The 20,372-nt window shown below is 39.1% G+C and overlaps 1 long non-coding RNA gene across 2 annotated transcripts in view; it reads left to right on the top strand.

Moving 5' to 3' along the window:
* Positions 1–18,741, top strand: part of LOC123835684 (uncharacterized) — a 282,269-nt gene extending 263,528 nt beyond the window's left edge. For both annotated transcript variants that reach the window (XR_010406596.1, XR_010406594.1), the window contains one exon: positions 15,258–18,741. This is a non-coding gene — a long non-coding RNA (uncharacterized LOC123835684). The remainder of the gene's footprint in view (positions 1–15,257) is intronic.
* Positions 18,742–20,372: the final 1,631 nt, after the last annotated feature.

The raw sequence follows: 20,372 nt of genomic DNA, 5'->3' as shown, positions 1-20,372 counted from the left end.
GTGTCAAGAGTCATTCTGGTTGTTCTCAAAGGAACTGATGGCAGTATGTGTTCAGACACAAGCCAGGTCACTGGTACATCTCCAAGAGGCCCATAGCTTGGGATAACTCTTTGGGGACAGCCAGCTGGAGCTGGACAGCTTTCTCTGCCATCCAGAACTGTTTTGCAAAGAATTTCCTTTACTATCCCACAGATGAACCACAGTAAATGTGCACTCACTCTGGGTCATATCACTAGGTGCTAGAGGAATTAAAATCCTACTTTCCCCATCTTATTCCATCCTTGCCTATGCACACACATGTATCTTCACAGATGCTGTGACACCCTCATTCCAGGCTTTCAGACCTTTTAAATACTCTGCATTTTCCTTGTGAACTAATGAAGCCTTATAGAAACACTGCATAACAGTGGTTTTTTTGCTCTTGACTCCCTTATTTTGAGCTCTTCAAAACTGAGATTAATTCAGGTGCTCCTAAGGTGGCTTCCTTTGCTGTTCTAACTAACATTGATTTCCCTAAAGGCAACTGACAACCCAACACATGTTCTTATAGCCTAACCTATCCAAAAGCATGCAATATCTTTACCTCCCCAGTGCCAAAGATGTTTTTCCCTTTAGTACACAAGTAATCATTTGTTAGTTCTTATTCTTAATTACTATATCAGAATGCTATGAGTTGCAAAAGAAAAAATTCAACTAAGAGTGGCTTAAATAAATTTAAAAAATATATTATTTTACATAAGAATCCCAGAGTTAGGGTAATTCCAAGGTAGGTTAACTCAGCAGCTCATAATACAATAAAGGACATGGGTTCTTTCCTCTCACCACTCTGGCCAGTTCATTGACTTTTCTTTTGGACTGGCTCCCCTCATGGTGGAAAAGGTGATGGCTCTAGGCATCACACATTCATATAGTAACTAAATGACAGAAGACAGAAATGGAGAATATCCCTCCTTTGGTTGCCTGTTATAAAGATAGGAGAACTTTCCCCCAAAGTCCCACAGCAGACTTCTAGCCCTCATGGGCCAGAACTGTGTCACATTCCTATTCCTAAACCAGATACTGACAAATAGGATGGAATATGATTCATTGACTTAATCAAGATTCACTTACTTGGCCTAAGGAACTGCCTGAACTCCCAGTGAAAGAGACGGTCACTAGCTACATTTTTAAAAAAATCAAAGATGTATGGTGCGGAATGGCTCCTGGGTAGGAGATAGATAGAACCTACCTTACCTAGAGATTTACAAAAGAAAACAGGTCCTATAGTACCTGCACACATGTCACAAAGCCATGTGGTGTAGGGCCCCCTTGTGGAGTTATCTGCTTCCAGGTTAACTCAGAAATACACAGATTTCACCTGGAAGTTGCTACCAAACCCAACATAAGGAGGCCATAGATGAGACAAAACAACAATCTTTTTCTTTTTTTTTTCCTAGTGCAAGCTATAGAAAGTGTTTCTGGGAGAAATATAAGCAGGGCATTAAATACATAAGAGATTATTTGAATTATGTTTCCTTGAGGATTTAACATCCAGTGCCTTAACATTTTAATTTTCTTCCATAAAATGCATCATAGTATATATGCTTGTTATAGTAATGTTTGATTGCAGTCTGATTTTCCACAAGGCTTAAATTTTGGAGGGGAATGAAGAAGTCAGGAAAAAAAATCTCCTTGGTCCATCCACAACCAAGAAGTAGAAGGATTCCAAGAATTGATACTATTAGGTGCAGAGAGCTGAGAGCTAATAACTGTGCCTCTTCAGATGGTGAAGGGCTTTCCTTAGTTCTGATGATGATCTTGTCTCTTCTTTATCCATGCCAGCCCTCTCCCAGTTATGCCAGAAATCACTTGTATCTGGCAAGAAGTTCAAGATTGCAAGTAGAAAAATACTGAACACACCTCCTGCTACAGACACAACAAATCTAGAGCTACATATGGAATAATTTACACTTAAAAAGTCCTAAAAACTAAATGAACAGCATCTCCACAACAAAGGATTAAAGGGCAGCATGAAGGCAGGTAGGAGAGGCAGAGAAACATTCTCACCAAAACCCTACCACAGGTGCAGTGACCCACAATTGGGATGGATCTTAAAAATACAAAAGTTTTTCCTGAGAGATGAAGTATTTGTACCCCACATCAAGCACCCCAATCCTTGGGTCCTGCATTGGAGAGGCAAGCCCACACCACATGAAACCAACAATGATTACATCTGGGAGAACCATAGATCCATAGAAAATTGAGAATCTGCTCTTTAATGTTTCACACAAAGACTCACTCACTCTGGGACTCAGCATAAAAGCAACAGTTTGAAAAGCATCTAGACCATATGTGAAAGAGATCCACTTATTAATCTTAAAGCAACTGCCAAAGAGGCCAGAACCTTAGGACTCTCTGGGGACAGAAGCACTGGTAGGTACCATTTTTTTTTTTAATCTCATTCTACCTTGCTAATGCCAGTGCTGTCAAGCACTATTTTGGCAATCTCCCTCTAACTTGCTAGCCCTGATGGTTGTACCTTGCTTCATGCTTCTGCTGCACTACAACATGCTGGGCACTCCACCCCCTTCTGTTCAGGAGACCCAGCCCCACCATAGCTGACAGGTATGTGCAGCCCACACTTGAGTGCCTGGCTTTGGTGGCCAGGAGGGATTGTGCTTCTGGGCCCATGGGTCATCTCTTACACAAGACCACTCATTTAAGACTAAGAAAGATAACTCTTTCACCTAATACATAGAAAGAGGGAATCAGGCAAAATAAGGAAACAGAAGAATATGTGCCAAATGAAAAGAAAAAGACAAAACTTCAGAAAAATACCTTAATAAAATGGAGGTAGGTCATCTACCTGATAAAGAGTTCAAAGTAGTGGTCATAAAGATGCTCACCAAAAATAAGAAAAGAATGAATGAACATAAACTTTCAACAAAGAGAAAATATAAGAAAGTACCAAACAGAAGTCACAGAGTTGAAGAGTACAATAACTAATCTGAAAAATACACTAGAGGGATTTAACAGCAGATTGGATAAAGCAGAAGAATGGGTCAGTGAGCTAGAGCACAAACCAATAACAGAGTAGCAAAAAGAAAAAAAAATTTTTTCTTAGTGATGATATCATAACAGTAACATCAAGCAGAATAACATTTGCACTATAGGGGTCCCAGGAAAAGATGAGAGAGAGAAAGAGGCAAAAATCTTATTTGAAGATAATGATTGAAAATTTCCCTAATTTGAGAAAAGAAACAGACATTCCAGTCCAGGAAGCCCATAAGGCTCCAAATAAGATGAACCCAAAGAGATCCACAACAGGACACATCAGAATGAATATCTCCAAAGTTAAAGAGAGAATCTTAAAAGCAGCAAGAGAAAAGCAATTTTTTATGTAAAAGGGAAAACTCATAAGGCTACCAGCGGTTTTCAGCAGAAAATTTGCAGGCCAGAAGAAAGTGGCATAACACACTCAAAGTACTGAAAGGAAAAATCTTCCAGCCAAGAACAACCAGCAAGAATGTCATTCAGAATAGAAGGAAAGATAGAGTTTTCCAGATAAGCAAAAGCTAAAGGAGTTTATCACCACTAAGCCAGGCTTATAAGAAATGTCTAAGTGACTTCTTTAAGCCAAAACTAATTAATGACAAGAAAACATATGAAAGTAAAAATCTCACTGAGATAGGTAGATATATAGCAAACATAGTAGATTAACCAGTTATAAAGCTAGTATAATGGTAAAAAGACAAAAGTAAAACTAACTAAAATTACAATAATAAGTTGAGATACACAAAATAAAGATGTAAAATGTAACATCAAAAACATAAACATGTGAGGGGTGGCACCTGGGTGTCTCAGTTGGCTAAGCGTCTGCCTTTGGCTCAGGTCATGATCTCCGAGTCCTGGGATCAAGCCCTGCATCGGGCTTCCTGCTTAACAGGGACTCTGCTTCTCTCTCTCTCTCTCTCAAATAAATAAAATCTTTTAAAAATAAAAAAATGTAAACATGGGGAGGAGTAAAAATGTAGTTTTGGAATGCATTCTACTTAAAATAAGCTATTATATACATAGGATGTTATATGGGAACCTCATAGGAACCACAAAGGAAAACCTTATAGTAAATACATAAAAGAAAACAAGAAAATAATCTAAACATAGGACTACACAGAAAGTTATCAAACCATAAAGGAAGAAAGAGAAGAAGGAAAAAGAAAAAAAAACAAAACAAAAACAGAGGACAACTACAAAAACAGCCAGGAAATAATTACAAAATGGCAATAAGTACATACCTATCAATAATTACTTTAAATTTAAATGGACTCCAATAAAAAGACAGAGTGGCTGAATGGATTTGTTTTAAAAGACTCATCTATATGCTACCTACAGAGACTCACTTCAGAAGTAAGGACACAGACTAAAAGTGAAGGGATAGAAAAAGATAGTGCATATGAATGGAAATGAAAAGAAAGCTGTTGTTGCAATACTCAAGTTAGATAAAACAGATTTTAAAACAAATACTGTAATAAATTACCAAAAAAAGGGGGGGGGGCATTACATGATAATGGTGTCAACCCAGCAAAAAGATACAACATTTATAAACATATGCACTCAACATAAGAGCACCAAAATATGTAAAGCAAATACTAACAGATTTGAAAAACTGATAGCAATGCAGTAATAAATAGTAGAGGACTTTAACAATCCACTTACATTAATGGAGAGATTGTCTAGACAGAAATCATTGAGGAAATATCAACTTTAAATGACATATTAGACTATATGGACTTGTAGATATATACAGAACATCACATGCAAAAGCAGAATACACATTCTTCTCAGGTGCACATGGAACATTCTCCAGGATGGCTCACATATTAAACCACAAAATAAGTCTCAATAAATTCAAGAAGATTGAAATCATAACAATAATCTTTTCTGACCATGATGGTATGAAACTAGAAATCAGTTACAAGAAGAAAACTGGAAAAACCACAAATGTGGAAATTAAACACTATGATACTGAACAACCAGTGGGTCATCAAAGAAAGAGAAGAAAGAAGAAAGAGAAGAAAGAGAAGAAAGAAAGAAAGAAAGAAAGAAAGAAAGAAAGAAAGAAAGAAAAGAAAAGAAAGAATAAAGAAAGGAAGAAAGAAAGAAAAGAAAGAAAGAAAGAAAAAGAAAGAAAGAAAGAAAGAAAGAAAGGAAAGAAAGAAAGAAAGAAAGAAAGAAAGAAAGAAAGAAAGAAAGAAAGAAAGAAAGAAAGAAAGAAAGAGGAAGGAAAAAAAATACTAGAGACAAATGAGAACAGAAATACAGCATACCAAAATCTATAGGATGTAGCAAAGGTGGTTTTAACAGGGATGTTCATACCAATACAGACCTACCTTAAGAAATAAGAAAAATCTCAAACAAGCTAAATTTATACCTAAAGGAACTAGAAAAAGGAGAACAAATGAAACCCAAAGTTAGTAGAAGGAAGAGAATAATAAAGATAAGAGTGGAAATAAATAAAATTGAGACTAAAAATATAATAGAAACAATCAATGAAACTAAGAGCTATTTCTTTTAAAAGATAAAAAGGACAAACCTTTAAATACATTCACCAATAAAAAAATAGAGAGGGCTCAAATAATATCAGAAGTGAAAGAAGAGAAGTTACAACTGATACCACAGAAATACAACAAATCTTAAGAGACTACTATGAGCAAATTGCACAACCCAGAGGAAATGGATAAATTCCTAGAAACATACAATCTTCCAAGACTGAATTTTGAAGAAACAGAAAATCTGAATAGACTAGTAAGGAGACTGAATCAATAATCAAAATCTCCCAAAAAACAAAAGTCTAGGACCAGATGGCTTCACTGATGAATTCTACCAAACATTCAATGATTGAAAGCTATCCTTTTTGAACTGGTTTTTTTTTTAATTGAAGAGGAAGAAACACTTTGAAACTCATTTTAAGAGGCCAGCATTATCCTGATACCAAAACCAGACAAAGATACCACAAGAAAAGAAAATTATAGGCTAGCATTTCTGATAAAATTAGATGGGAGTATTATCAACAAAATATTAGCAAACTGATTTCAACAACACATTGTAAAGATCATATACCATGATCAAGTGGGATTCATTCCAGGGATTCAAGGATATTTCAATATCTGCAAATCAACCAACATGATACATCATATTAATAAAATGAAAGATAAAAAATCATATGATCAGAAGCTTGGCCGCCATCGTGAATGACACAGTAACTATCCGGACCAGAAAGTTCATGACTAACCAACTACTTCAGCGGAAACAGATGGTCATTGATGTTCTTCACCCCGGAAAGGCAGTACCTAAGTACCTAAGACAGTACCTAAGACAGAAATTCGGGAAAAACTAGCCAAAATGTACAAGACCACACCAGATGTCATATTTGTGTTTGGATTCAGAACCCATTTTGGTGGTGGCAAGACAACCGGCTTTGGCATGATTTATGATTCCTTGGATTATGCAAAGAAAAATGAACCCATACACAGACTTGCAAGACATGGCCTGTATGAGAAGAAAAAGACATCAAGAAAATAGCAAAAGGAATGCAAGAACAGAATGAAGAAAGTCAGGGGGACTGCAAAAGCCAGTGTTGGTGCTGGCAAAAAGTGAGCTGGAGGGCGCCTGGGTGGCTCAGTCGGTTAAGCGACTGCCTTCGGCTCAGGTCATGGTCCTGGAGTCCCGGGATCGAGTCCCGCATCGGCTCCCTGCTCAGCAGGGAGTCTGCTTCTCCCTCTGACCCTCCTCCCTCTCATGCTCTCTGTCTCTCTCTCTCTCAAATAAATAAATAAAATCTTTAAAAAAAAAAAGTGAGCTGGAGATTGGACAATAAAGGAGTAAAGATGCTGCAGTGGCTTTATCTGTGGTGGTTGTGCAGATTTTTCATGAGAGGATCAATAAACTAAGAATGTTAATGTGAAAAAAAAAATCATATGATCATCTCAATAGATGCACAAAAACAACTGACAAACATCAACACCAATCCATGATAAAAACCCCCAACAAGGTGGGTATAGAGGAAACATACCTCAAAATAGAAAAGGTCATATATGGCAAACCCACAGCTAACATCATAGTCAATGGTGAAAAGATGGAAGCTTTAATTCTAAGATCAGTAACAAGACGAAGATGTCTACTGTTGCCACTTTTATTCAACATAGTATTAAAAGTTTTAGCCAAAGCAATCAGACAAGAAAAAAGAAGTAAAAAGCATCCACACTGGAAAGGAAGAAGTAAAACTGTCACTGTTTGCAGGTGACATGATACTATATTTAGAAATATATTAGAAAACCCTAAAGATTCCACAAAAAACTGTTAGAATTAACAAATGAATTTAGTAAAGTTGCAGGATACAAAATCAGTTGCATTTCTATATGTTAATAATGAACTACTAGAGAAATAAAAAAAATCCCATTTATGATTGCTTCAAAAAGAATAAAATACCTTGGAAAAAATTTAATAATAAATTTACAGGTAAAAGACCTGTACACTGAAAACTGTTAAGACATTAATGAAAGAAACTGAAGATGAAAAGAATAAATGGAAAAATGCATCACACTCATAGATTGGGAGAATTAATAATGTTAAAATATCCATACTTCTAAAGCATCTACAGATTCAGTGAAATCCCTATCAAAATTCTAATAGCATTTTTCACAAAAATGGAACAAATAGACCCCACATAGCCACAAAAGACCCCAAATAGCCAAAGCAATCTTGAGAAAGAACAAAGTCAGAGGTATCATACTCCAATTTCAAGCTACACCACAAAGCCATAGTAGTCAAAATAGTATGGTATTGGCATAAAAACAGGTATATAGGTCAGTGGAACAGAATAAAGAGCCCAGAAATCACTAGCATCTGACTGCAAGATCCTTTTCAATCTTGAATAGATATGTTTCCTCGTATTTGAAGGCTGGCTTTTCCAAGGGTGCTGAGTACAACCAGTAGACTGAAGCATCTGCTCTGGGGTCCTTAGCACCCCAGACGTTCTGCACTTACATAAAACACTCGACATGGACACATCCAGATGCTTAGAAGCATTAAATACATATGCCCTTTGTCCTAGTATCTATTACTATATTACAAACCATCCCAAAATGCAGTGACTTAAAACATCATTTTATCTCACTGATAGTTGTATGGGTTAGGAATGCAGAAAAGGCTCAGCAAGGTGCTGTGGTCTACACAGCATCAGCTGAGGCAGGTAGGGCTCAAGGATACACCTTTGATATGGCTTCTTCACTCATGAGTTTGGTACTTTGGCACACTTCCTTCCCTCTCTCCCTCCCTACACAGTACGTCTTTCTCTAGGGCCTCTCCACATGGCTTAGGCTTCTTACAGTGTCATGGTCTCAGTGTGTCCTATTTCTTAAATGGTAGTTGGCTCCCACAAGGCAGGAAGCAGAAGCTGTCGTGCCAGTTAAGCACTATGCCCAGAGCTGGCACAATATCACTTAGGCTGTGTTTTGTTGAAGTATCTGGATCCCATCCAGATTCAAGAGAGTCCAAGTCTTGACTGGATTTGGGAAGACAACACTGTAGAAGAACATATAGAAGATATTGTTGTGGCCATATTTAGGAAGTACTATCTGCCACCTCCTTTTTTAAAAAAAGTATGCGATGTTTCTCCTTTTATTTTACAGAGATTCCTTGACGTTAAACTACATGTGTTGCGCTTATAAAGAGCCCTAAATACACTATGTCAGGTGCTACAAATAGTGATCCCTCAGTGAGTCCTAACCAACTCCAAGGCTTAGAATTCAACTCATTAATTGATGAGTCAAAAAAATGTCAATGATTGACGCTGATCCACACAGTATTCTTCAGTCCTTCCCACACTTCTTGGTAGTATATAGCAAAACTACACCACAGAGGCCTTCGTTGCTTTTAGCAAAAGGTAACTGCCAAGGCTTGTCGGAATCCCTGATGCATATAAAATCTTATCAAGGGGAAGGACATGAACAGATCAAGAAGATTGACAAGACAGAAGATGAGGAAGAAGAGAAAAGGGGAGAGACAAGAGGGCTTCCAGGGAGGGTATATTTGATTGGTTGAGCCTGGGTCACATGTCCATGCCTCACTGCATAGGGGGACTGGGAACGTGAGTATCATTGTCAGCAGCTTAATCTCATCAAGAGTCATAAAGTGGCCACTCCCTAAAATAGAAAGGAGGATCAGGTGATGGATAGCCAAATTATGGGCAAATGTCCATCCTACAACCATTCGGTCAGTCTGTAACCACTTACGGGGTTTTATGTGTAGCAGCACTAGCCAGGCACTGAAAATAAAAGGTAAGCAGGAAAGACTTGGCACTTACCTTTGTGTTGGAGAATGACCAAAAACAGATATTTTAGATAATGAGAAGAGCAGTGGAGAAAAATAAGATTGCATAATAGGATAGAGTGTTGCTGGGGAATGTATGGGGTTTTTGGGGGGGTGGGCAGGGATTGCTTTTAATGGGCTGACCAAGGAAGGCCCCTCTGAGGGGGTAGCAGAGGTTGGGTGGGAATCTGAGAGATGAGAAGGAGTCAGCTACTGTGAAAACCTGGGGAAGAGCCTTCCTGGTAGAGGAAAGAGGAAATGCAAAAGCCCTGAGGTGGGAACACAGGGCCAGCGGGGAACAGGAGCTGTTGTACTTAGAACAAAATGAGCAGTGGGGAAGTCTGAGATGATGTTCAAGAAGCAGGCTTTAAATGGTGTCTAGGTCTCCTTTGGCACAAGAGGCAGGCTGTGAAGCACACTTTTACATCTGGGGGTATAGTACCCTTTCTTGTGGTTGGGACAGTACTGTCTTAGAAGCAGGGTTAAGAATGGTTTTGTGGACTCACAGGAGTTTTCAACCTTCTTGGCCACAATCCACTATAAGAAATATGTTATTCCACTACCCAATACACACACACACACACACACACATACATGTATATACATGTGATAGTTAAATTTTTGTGAAAGCTTAGTTAGGCAACAATATCCAAATACTTGGTCAAACATCAAATTGGGTGTTGCTGTGAAGGTATTTTTTAGATGAGATTACTGTTTAAATCAGTTCACTTTTTCTTTTAAAGATTTTATTTATTTATTTGACAGAGAGACACAGCCAGAGAGGGAACACAAGCAGGGGGAGTGGGAGAGGGAGAAGCAGGCTTCCCGCGGAGCAGGGACCCCAGTGCAGGGCTCGATCCCAGGACCCTGGGATCATGACCTGAGTCAAAGGCAGACGCTTAACGACTGAGCTACCCAGGTGCCCCTAAACCAGTACAGTTTGAGTAAAGCAGATTATCCTCCATAATGTAGAGGGGCTCATCCACTCAGTTGATGGACTTAAGAGAAAACAGACTGAGGTACCCCATGAAAGAGGGAATTCTGCCTCCAAATGGTCAATCTCTTTCTCTTTTGTCTGTCTCTCTGGAGAGAATCCCAATGGGTACAATATACATCTTATATTCACAAAATAATACTTTTTTTACACACAATCTAGTATTCTCTATTCTCGTCCATTATAAAAAAAAAATACCCACTAACTGGATGTCATGCTTGTGAGGCTTTCTCCTCCCTTCCCCCTGAATTACCAGAACCTTCATACTATCTCAATTCTGAGAGTGGTAATTAGTCATAAAATGGAAGCATGACTTAGAACTTTCTTAATTCAACTTTTGTCATTTTACAAACAAGGAAACTGAGGAGTAAGAGATGAAGTAATTTGCCCTTGATTCCTTTTATCCTAAGAAGTTGTTGTTTGATAACAGTCATGCAAAGGCTGTAATATTAAGTCATATCCTCCTCTCCTTAGGTATGTGCCTTTTAGAAAGATGATTGCCAGAGAAGAACTGCTTTAGCCAAAAAAAGCCTGCCTAAGGGTAGATTTCGGGCACAGCTGCATCTAGTGAGGGAGCCAGTTAGGGAAAAAGACCTGGGACAGCATTTTCTCAGCCCTCTTAGATTGCACTAAACTGCCTACCAGATACACAATCACTTCTCTTCGTAATAATTGATATACTGGTTAGTCATTACCAATTTTTGTTTCTTCTTGATGCTTGCACCTGGTGCAAAAGCAGCTCTCTTGTTTTCTTGTATTGTCAGTAAGTCAAAGCTAGAGTGATGCTCTGGAGAATGGTCTTTTAGTGTAAAAAAGTCGTGTCCCAAAGTCATGCACGAGGCTGATGGGTGAATGGTGCCACAGATCCTACCTTTCACTGCTCTGCAAAGTACTAGCACCTGCTGAGAATAAGCATCTGGAGTAGTCAACCAGCCCTTCATTTCCTGCCTGTTAGATTTTGCCCACAGGGACCCCTAGAAACACCATAAGGAGATGTTGCAGTGGGCACAGATCAGTTAATGAGATGGCAAATCATGGGCAACTCTATGCAGAACGATCTTCTGAGGACCTGCCCAGAAACCTAAACCATAAGCCTTTTTCATTCTTGAAGCCAATTTGGCACCTCAGTGAAATGTGGGACGTGAACAGCTTTCATAAAAATTTTTTTTCAGTTTTAGCCCTCTAGATTTAATTTGTTTTATCTTTTGTAAACAGCAGAAATGTTGGGGAAGCATTTCTTTCTTTGAAGTCTCTTGAATTAGGTTATTTCTGTGCATTTCTTTCTCACCTTCCATACCAAACTCTAAGCTCTAAAAGGCACTGTGTTCCAAACATTTAATATTCACCCACCAGAGCTGTCATACTGCCTGTGAGATGGATGAACATAAAAAGGACTAATTAGGTCAACTGTGCCTACAAAGGTGGGGCAACTACAGGCAAGGAGAAGGTATTCAGAAAGACTATAAGGCAGCATTTCCCAACTTCTGAGGAACATAATCTTATGAAATACTCTTTCCCAAAAGAACTTCATGGTCATATCAATTTAGGAAACAATATAATCTATAGTCCCATAAAATTAGGATAACAAAGTCACTGAAAAGTCCTGCTGTAAAGAAACCCAGTATTGCACAAAGCTACTTGAACATGAGCCCCTTCTGTTGCTAAACACTACTAACATTCTGTAGAAGTCCATCAAATACATGTTTTGCAGAATACACTGCAGGAAAATGCTGCTCTAGAAATATGTGGTTTTATCCTACATGTAAGGATCTGGACGTTGTCACTCCAGTGCTCACAACAAAAATGCTGAACAAATTAAAAACCAACAACTCCTCTTCCATCCATCATAGAATTGAGATCAGAGGGAAAACTGCTAGACCCAGCATTGGAGAGAAGCACACAAGCAGATACAGAGAATCACAGGTACCAGAGCAGAAAACTCTGTGGGAAGGGCTAGTTAAGAAAATCTGAACTCTAATGGATGCATTGTTGGAGGCTCAGTGTGAACAAACTGAAGAGATAAAAACTCCAGGGAAAGACAGTTTTTAGAGGAGTCTCCCACACTTTTGTTAGTTTTACCCCCAGGAGCACTACTAGGTTCTCATAGAGAAGATGGAAGAAAAATCCCCTCTGGCTTCCAATTTCCAGTAGGAGGAGGGGAAAAGCAGCCATTTTGAAATATGCCAGAGCACTCTGTTCTTCTTAATAAGGCCTGCCCTCAAGTGAAACTGTTGTCCAGAACCTAATCAACTGGGCTTTTACTGGAGCCTAAGTGACCAAGGGGGAGGGAAATACTGAGCTCCAGCCCATTCTAGCCATCCTGCTTCATCTAAGGGGGAGGATTGAGAAGCACCTGAGAAGGCCACAGCCCAGCGACAGAGGCTCAGGAAAAGACTGAGCCCTACTCAAAGAACTGTAGCATGCTTCCCCTCCCCCACACCTCACCACATCCTCTTGTGTAGAAATGGGGACACAACAAAAACTTGTGGAGAGGACCAATTTGAATAGATGCAATAAGGAATGCTGGGAGGAAGACAGCAGAAGGAATACTGAGAGAGATGCTGTTTCCTCCACTTAACATGCTCTTCTTCTTCCCCATCGCCCACTCCTCATGTTTACTCCCCTCATCCACCATACCACCCCCACCTACCCCAATCCTATCCACTCTCCAGCTTTCTCCTCTTGCATGAAGTATCCCTGAGGACTCTAGCCCACAGTGCTCCCTCCTGCATTTGTGGTCTTTACCATGAAATTAACTTAGATTCCCCATTCAAATACTAGCTGATTTTTTTTTCCTGATGGTTTCTTATCACCCCATTAGAGCAGCACTTTTCTTGAGAACAGAAGTATGAGTTATTTGTAGCATGTAGCATCTTGCTTCACATCCACCTGTTGGGTCAACAGACGTCTATGGACCCTCAGCTACCAATACGCTTGTGATAAGTGTTGTATGAGAGATACAAAGATTAATCAGGTACAAGCATATCTCGTTTTGTTGCTGTGCTTTATTGTGCTTCACAGACATTGTTGTTTTTGGTTTTCATTTTGGTTTTTACAAATTGAGGGCTTGTGGCAACCTGCATCAAGCAAGTCTATTGGTGCTATTTTTCCAACAGCATTTGTTCATTCTGTGTCTCTATATCACATTTTGGTAATTCTTACACTATTTCAAACTTTTTCATTATTATTATATTTGTTATGGTGATCTGTGATTAGTGATCACTGATGTCACTATTGTCATTGTTTAGGGGCACCACAATTGCTCCCATATAAGATGGTGAACTTTACTGATAAATGTTATATGTGTTCTGCCTGCTCCACTGGCCAGCTAGTCCCCCGTGTCCCTCTCTCCTCAGGCTTCCCTATTCCCTGAGACACAACAATATTGAAATTAAGCCAATTAATAATCCTACAATGGCCTCTAAGTGTTTGAGTGAAAGGAAAAGTCGCACATCTCTCACTTTAAACCAAAAGCTAGAAATTATTAACCTTAGTGAGGAAGGCTTGTTGAAAGCCAAGATAGCTGAAAGCTAGGCCTCTTGTGTCAAATGGTTAGCCAAGTTGTGAATGCAAAGAAAAAGTTCTTGAAGGAAAATTAAAAGTGTGACTCCAGTGAACACACAAATGATAAGAAAGAGAACAGTCTTGTTGCTGATATAGAGAAAGTTTTACTGATCTGGACAAAAGATCAAACCAACCACAATGTTCCCTTAAGGCAAAGTCTAATTCAGAACAAGGCCCTAACCCTCTTCAATTCTATGAAGGCTGAGAAAAAAGTTGGAAGCTGGCAGAGGTCGATTCATGAGGTTTAAGGAAAGAAACCATCTCCATAACATAAAAGTGTAAGGCAAAGCAGTAAGTGCTGATGTAGGAGCTGCATCAAGTTTTTCCAGAATATCTAGCTAAGATCATTAATGAGGGTAGCTACACTAAACAACAGATTGTCAATGACAAGTCAACACATGGCTTCAAAGCCTCAAAGGACAGGCTGACTCTCTTGTTAGGGGCTAATGCAGCCGGAGACTTTAATTTGAAACCAATGTTCATTTACCATTCTGAAAATAGGAGGGCCCTTAAGAACTATGCTAAATCTATTCTGCCTATGCTCTATAAATGGAACAACAAAACCTGGGTGATAGCACATCTGTTTGCAACATGGTTTCCTGAATATTATAAGCCCACTGTTGAGACCTACTGCTCAGAAAAAAATATTGCCTCCAAAATATTACTGTTCATTGACACTATACCAGGTTACCCAAGAACTCTGATGGAGATGTACAATGAAATTAATGTTGTTATCATAACCGCTAACAACATCCATTCTGCAGCTCATGGATCAAGGAGTAATTTTTACTTTATAGTCTTCTTGTTTAAGAAATATCTTTCAAAAGGCTATGGCTGCCATAGATAGTGATTCCTCTGATGGATCTGGGCAAAGTCAATTGAAAACCTTCTGGAAATTATTCACAACTGTAGATGGATAAAGTAGAGGTGGTAGATATAGATATAGATTAGTAATATTACTCAGCCATAAAAAAGAATGAAATCTTGCCATTTGCAAAAACATGGATGGACTTAAAGGCTATAATGCTAAGTGAAATAAGTCAGTCAGAGAAAGACAAATAATACGATTTCATTCATACGTGGAATTTAAGAAACAAAACAAATGAACACAATAAAAAAGAGACAAACAGATTCTTAAATATAGAGAACAACCTGGTGATTATCAGAGGAGAGATGGGTAGGGGGATGGGTGAAATATGTGAAAGAGATTAAGAGTACACTTCACTTGATAAGCACAGAGTAATGTATAGAATTGTTGAATCACTCACCTGAAACTAATATAACTAATATAACAGTGTACATTAATTATACTGGAACTTTTTTGCATTCGTCTGGCATTCATGATTCATAGGAAGAAGTCAAAATATCAACATTAACAGGAGTTTGGAAGAAGTTGATCTCAACCCTCCTGAGTGACTTTGAGATGTCTGAGACTTCAGTGGAAGAAGTAACTGCAGAAGGGGTGGAAATAGCATGAGAACTAGGATTAGAAGTGGAGCCTGAAGATGTGACTGAACTGTTGCAAAGACTCACTTTATTGTGTTGGTCTGGAACCAAATCTACAATATGTCCGAAGTATGCCTGTATAGATTCTGTCCTCCAAGAATGTAACTGTTGATAGGTTTGGGCTGGAAGGGGTTTGGGGCTGGTTGGTGGATGAGTTGGCTCTTTTTGCATAAGTGAAAAAGATTGTGCATTTGCAGGAACTACCCTAAAAGGGAACAGACTTTCACAGAGCTTCTCTCAAACACAGCCTTCAGGACAAGGTCTGGGTGGACTGGGTATTGCTCTCAACAGCATTTGCCCAAGAGCTGCTCACAAATTTTAGGTATTTCCATGTTGATCCACTCTGATTGCACTTTAGCAAAAGGGGGAAAAAACCCTCAAATCTTTGACCCTTATAGGAAGTGTGATTCCACCCCCAAAATACTATTTGGCAAATGGTTGCACCAAGTTTGAGTCTGTTCTGAATTACTTTAACCAGAAGATATCCTCATTTTAGGGCAGTTTCCTTTCTTTAGGGAAAGACATCCTGGTGCAGTGAAATAAAGCTGGTACTTTGTGGTAGCAAGCCTGCCCCTTACTAGCCAAAGTAACCTCTCTGAACCCAATTCCTCATCCCTATAATGGAGCAATAATGTGTACCTTCCAGGTTTATTATTAGAATTAGAGATAATGCATGCAAAATGCCAAGGACAATACCTGATAATAAGTAGTAGCAATCCTCATTATGAAGGTAGAAATATCCTACCTGGTCAACAAGACTCCTTCCACTAAAATTGCAGGAACAAACTCCAATAAAATGGAGTATTTGTCCTCTTGATATGGGGCTTAAATTTTCTCTCCCTTTTTCAATGTAATATCAAAACTAGCATTATCCTGATAAATTAATTTCCCTAACATAAAAACACCCCCAATTTTAGATCATACACCAGAAGTAGGGATCCACCCAGTCTCAAAGTCAGTTTTGTCTGAGTAAGAGAACTCAGAAAAACAGAGAGATCATATATTTTGTAGAACTGACTAGCTCTTTCCAGCCAGATCTCGTGGTCACCATATGAGTATTCTATGATTATTCCAGCAGTTCAGAATAAAAAGTGAATGGGATGTTTGTGCTAAAATCTTCGGTAAATTTTTAGTTTGTTTTTGCATTCATCTGGCAGAGAAGGATATTTGTTTTCCAGCTTGAAATCTGATCTTTATCTTTCTTGGCCCTGGGTTCTCCCATTCTTTAGGAAATTTAGGCCCGCTCTGTTAGGCAAGCTGTTCAATGTAGGTAAAAGTGCTGCATGCAGCTTCTCCTGATTGTAAGCATCGGGATAGTTCCAACTTTAATGATCTGATATAGAACTGAAGACTCTTCAGATAACTCCTGGAGACTGAGTTTTGAAGGTTCCATTGGATTCAGCTAAGTCTAGACCCAGAACTCCCCCAATCATGTCCAAATGGGGTTGGAAACACGAGGGGTCTCTAAGCATTTGCCTCCCACTTGCATTCAACCTCACATATTCCAGAGTTGCTCTGAGCCAGAGTAGAACTGGCCTCTCACTGCCTTGACCTGCTCATTGCCCTATGCCCTATGTCCTCAGCTTGGATCAAACCCAGCTGTGCAAATATCTTGGTACCTTTTTTCAGGGGATGGAAGAGTTGGCAAGGAGCCAATCCCTCATTGAACTGCCAGAGCTCTTATTATGTAAGAAACCTGTTTGACTTGCTCATGTTAGAGTAGAGGTTCCATAATGCTGTGTCATTCCCCTTGTATAAGTAACTTGTGAGTTAGTAGTTTCGCAAAGTGAAATCAGAATATGCAGAAGACATGGCCTTAGATCTCCAAAAGTTTTTTTTTTTTTTTAATTTCTGATCAACATGCTGTGGAGCACTGTCTTTAAGTGGCTGCTGTCTTGCCTGTGTGAGTGGCTGCAAGCGGCTGTCCTCAGACTGTTCTACATTTCTCCATTAACAGTGCGACCAGTACACCCTAACTGCTCAAGACCACTCTGTTGTTGTTGTTTTTCAGATCAATCTTGTCATAGGTATATAAAGAACCCCCCCCCAAATTCTTTGGATTAATTGGAGTGAGTACTGAATTGATAATAGCTAACAATAGCTAACAATAGTAATCAACATTTATTGAGAACTTAATAGTGTCAGGCACTGTTCTAAGTTCTTTAATGTACATGCTCATTCAGCCTAACAGATATTATTACTACCCTCGTTTTAAGATGAGGGAACTGAAGCATAGAGTAGTTAAGTCATACATCCGAAATCATATAGCTGGAAAATGGTCAGCTAGGAGTTGAACCAAAGAAGACTGTACTCTGTCTCTCAACTGCTACACCATACTGCCTGTCCTAGAGTTAGGGACCTAAAATCTAACCCCACTTCTTGGTACTTTTGTAAGATCAACAGCATAGCCAATCACCTAGTCATCCTAGCCAGAAACCTGAGAGTGGTCTTAGATTCCACTCTTTCCTTCTCTCTCTCTCCCCCTTCACATCCAGTAAAAATATCAAGCTCCATAATGCCAGGTTCAAAAGGCACTTCCCATCAGTCCCCATAAAGTCTCAAATCATTATAATCCACCATCCAAGCTGCTTTCTGATATTCATATGGGTCATGTTACTTCCTGTCTATCTATAAAGGAAATTTGTGATTTGAGAGCTATATCTGAACTCCTTTCTGTCTTGAAGAAACTGCCATTGTGTGAGTCTTGGTGAGGATCCATTAACCTGTCCTCTTGGCCCTGTGGAAGCTAGGGCTTGGGTACTAGACCTGGGTTTGGCCAGTTAGCTGCTCCTGCCTCAGATTGAGTCTGAAAGATAGAAAGAAGCAGGGAAGGTTTAGGACTGCAATGGCAGTGGCAGCCAGGACCCAGAATGGATGGTAGTGGGGCCTGTGTTTGCATTATAAACAGATTCTGCTTATCTAAGCTGCCTAGCCACCATTCCTATTTATTTCCTAAACCCAGTTCTCTGGAATTCTCATGAACTGTAGAAGCTACCAAATATCCAACTAAAATAGTCTGAAGGACATGAGAAATTTGAGGATGATGAAATTCTTTCTTTAAGGACTGAAACTGGGGACTTTCTATGACTATGCAAAAAGAAATTCTTATTCCTTTCAACTATAGAACAGAGGAACCTGAAAAATAAAAGCATAACTTAATCCTGCAGATTGCCAAATAACCTTGCCAGTTGAATTCATAATATGGCTTTGCCAGATCTTTTGTGTGAAATTTAGGGTATTGAGTCTCATTTCTTGTATCTGTAACATTTAACAAAGAGCCTGGCCCTCCCCCCAATAAACCTTTGTGAAATGAATGAATAAATCATCAAATTAAAAGCAAAAGAGCTCTGTTAACATTCTTCTTTCTTTTAAATTAGCAAAGCAGTGATAGGGCAATGACTGCTATGATCACACACTTTATATTTTGCTCTCAGTGGCCTTAAAAATTAGCAACTCTTCTAATCCCATCACAGTTATCTCCAAGACAGAAAGAACATTAGGGGGTATATATTTTACTGTAGCCTGAAATCAGAACTCCATCCTGCTGCAACTGTCTCCTCTTTGGGAATTGTAAGCATTCAGTAAACTATCTTAGAATAATTTGCTATAGACTTTTAAGAAATGAAGTGTGGAGGTTGATTTATTTCAAAAGACAGTGAGGTCTTCCTATGGTGACATACAGAGGATTGCTCAGTAATCCCCAGAGAGGAAGGCAGTGGAGTCACAAACACTGTAGGGTACATGTCCTCTGGGATCCAAATGGGCAGAGTAGCAGAAGGAAGGCAAATTAAAGAGCAAACCCTCTCTTTATTTTTGCTGATGGAAAAAGGAGCCCAATCTCTTCACCAGACCCTGTTTCTGGTGATGAGAGTTTATGCGGCAACCTTTTGGGAACTTAAGTATCTGGACAGGCACAGCATGGACACCTGCTCTTATTCTGTGAATGCTGGTAAGGATCATGGCTTCCTGACTCTCCCAGGTTGCTGTAGTATGCCCCAAACCCCTCACATTGTCAAAGTCCCTGTCCTATCTTGATCTGCTAGTCTTACCATCTTATTCAGAGCACACTTACTAGGTGTCTTCTGTGTTAAACCTGGACTTGAATCTCAGATTGCCCATTCCTGACTATGTGACCATAGGAAAATTACTTAGCTTTTCTGTTCCCCTGGTTCAACATCTATAAAATGGGTTTAATGAGTGAGCATTAAATATGACCATTTATGAAAAATATGTAGCATAGGGCCTAGCTCATGGTCAGACTTCACTATTATTATTTTTGATACTGGTAAGTTGGGTCTACACCTCCCAAGACCAGCTACTACTTGATGGTTTGATTTATTTCCCTTTTTGTTCTCCCACATCCATGCCTCTCAGACCAATACATATAGGAAAGCTGTGTGACTCTAAAGCTTTCAGTAGTATATATGCTGTCAGGCTGGTAGATAGCAGAAACCTCCCACAGTTCAGCCCCCTGGCCCAGGCTCTTTCCAGCAAACTACACACACTGTTCCTGAAAGAAAGGAAAGTGGTAAGGTCTGCTCTCTTTGTCACAGGTCAACTCTCACCTGAACTGACTGAGCTCTGCCTTTCTTTAGTGCTTATTCCACTAATTCTTATCAAAAGTAGCTTTTCCTTTCAACATCTCTCCTAAGAACAGTGAATCCTGTGAACAATTCTGTTTCCTTCTTTGCTGTGGCTGCTAGAAAGAACAAGACCCTCTCTGGCAAAGAGTCAGAACCTGGGGACTGTCTGCCTTTTGCTTAAAGATCTAACCCTTACCTGGTTTCTAATTGAATTGGCATGTCCACTTTTAAAATTTATCTTACAGAAATACACATAAAACTATTTTTTTTAATGTATGTTTCATTAAAGCACAGTTAATAATAGCAAAAAATAAACTATCCAAATGTCAATCAATAAGGATAATTTAAATAAATTACAGGCTATTTATACAATGAAT

The sequence above is a fragment of the Mirounga angustirostris genome, unplaced genomic scaffold (genome assembly GCF_029215605.1).
Source record: "Mirounga angustirostris isolate CCGP_5_RB_7025 unplaced genomic scaffold, mMirAng1.0.hap1 SCAF_12, whole genome shotgun sequence".
In the NCBI taxonomy this organism is placed as follows: domain Eukaryota; kingdom Metazoa; phylum Chordata; class Mammalia; order Carnivora; family Phocidae; genus Mirounga; species Mirounga angustirostris.
Note: the sequence above shows the minus strand (reverse complement) of the source record. Positions and strands in the feature narration are given on the sequence as shown.